The sequence below is a fragment of the Trachymyrmex septentrionalis genome, unplaced genomic scaffold (genome assembly GCF_001594115.1).
Source record: "Trachymyrmex septentrionalis isolate Tsep2-gDNA-1 unplaced genomic scaffold, Tsep1.0 scaffold289, whole genome shotgun sequence".
NCBI lineage: Eukaryota > Metazoa > Arthropoda > Insecta > Hymenoptera > Formicidae > Trachymyrmex > Trachymyrmex septentrionalis.
The window spans coordinates 41,989-44,107 of NW_017305450.1; positions in this window are offsets into that span (position 1 = coordinate 41,989).

The following is a 2,119-nucleotide window of genomic DNA, read 5'->3' on the forward strand; positions in this document are numbered from 1 at the left end:
CGTCACTTTTGCACGTACACTAACGAGATGAAGCTGATAACTTCGAAGAAGTGTTTTGTAAGAATTTAGAAATTAATGTACACGCAATATAACGTTCCTCATAAACGTGCGTAAAATTATTTCTGGGAGGGCTCAGTATCCCGAGGATATTCACGAAAAAAAAACGATTTTTTTCTTAAGTATCTACAAATTTTCTGATTTATCTGAATTATATGCTTATTTATATAAATTTTTAGATTTTAAAATCGTTTTCTTCATGTAAAAATCCAACGGGGAAGCTAATGTATCCTAGTCGCCGATTTAATTCAACGTAAAAACGAACCACAGTCGATTCGTTGCGTGGCGCGTTTGCTTCAGCCACTGAGAGTGCCGAAGTTGAAGTTATCGTATTAATAGATTTTCACAAAACTCATTTGATGAAATTCTAATTCAATGATGAAATAAAATCTTTGATGTTTTAAATAAGCGGAACTCTCATTGAGATGTTGCTGCATGAAGTGGCCACCATGATCACTGAAACTTTTACGCCAAATGCTCCGGGCACGAGATGTCAGCCGCGTAATGCCCGCAATAATGTAGTGTTTGCGTGGTTTAGCAATTAATGTTGCTGTTGGCTAATTGAGAACACGCTCTATCTGTAAACTGTTCGGCCCATATGCCTGTTCTACAATGAGGTCGCAAGCTGTAAGCCGTAAGAAATTAACCAATCATACTCGATTACTTTTCTTATATTTGACTGTGATTGGATCAATTTCTTATATATTTACAGCTTGCAACCCTATATAACAGGTCTTAGCGATAAAAAGCGATCGATTGATTTGGATTCGTCTCTAGGTCGTCCAAAAAGGAGTTGTATTACACTGATCAGTACACTCACTTCTCAGCCTTTATCTACCAGCGTCTCAATCGCGTTTAATGTGACGGGATCAAAGCCTAGCTGTTGGTTTTTTGCTCGTGACGAGGAGTTGAATTTCATTTCCTAAATTATTAGACTTGGCAATGAGGACTAACTTTTTTCTTATTTATATATGGAGGTGTCACGTCTACCAGCCTCTTCGAATCGCTCGTGATACAGCACCACTTGTGTCTCACTAGAATTAGAACTAGTTTGAATGTATGCTAGTAGTATATGGATATCCATGGGGCGTCACAACAAACCCCCTCCACGTCTCCCTCTGGCGCCATGGGCGTGGCCTAGCCGGGTCAGTCAGCCGAAATGGCGCGTTCTGATTGGCTCGCCCTATACTCACCCAAAAGGTTATTGGGGAGGGTAGGGGAAGAGGGTCTTAGACGAAATAGAGGTTTGAAAAATGGTGAGTGGGGATTTGGACTTCTGCATTCTTTGTCGCGCGGCTAGAGTACGAACATAGGGGGGGATGAATAACGGTCTAATCTTATGACGGTCGCTTTTGATGTCGCGGGGGGGCAACGTCTCCGACGTGTAGGCGATTTGGTGAATGTCTGATAAAGGAAATCTTATCCGGAAAATTGGTAGGTCTAGAGAGAGACTTGCATTTGTTCGGAAGAATTTTGGGGGAGAGGTAAAACAGGAACACGTTCAGCAGTTGCGGCGCGTCGTCTTCGAGCAATGCTTTTAAAAAAAAATTCTTTTCTGTATCTAGTGTATTTAATGTACATGTATCTGAGTCTGCAATACGGGGAAAATGTATCTAATGTAAATGAGGTTGAAGGGGGGTAGGAGTAAGAAACAAGGCAATATTTACAAGTTCAAAAACGTTTATTTTAGAAAAGGTATTACATGAAATAGTTTTTTTTTTTTTTTAAAGAGTACACGTTTGAACATGACGGCATACAGCATGAGAATTTACGAGTTTATGTTTACAATGATGAAAAATTGTATGAAATAACTGTACAATCAAACGATCATTTCGCTTACAATCAGAGGTAAACAGGTCAAGAAACTGATTAAGATTATAGCCATTACACAAATAATATAGAAATACACAGCAGTATTGTCCGCAAGTTTGAGAAAGTATTCCTTGCAGCGTTGTCGTATTCCAGCGATACATGGTGGAGTTTCGTCGAAGTCGTAAGAGGAATCTTGGATCCAAGGGCGGCAAGCCGTAGCTATCGAAATACGTTCCTGCCCCGCGTTCAT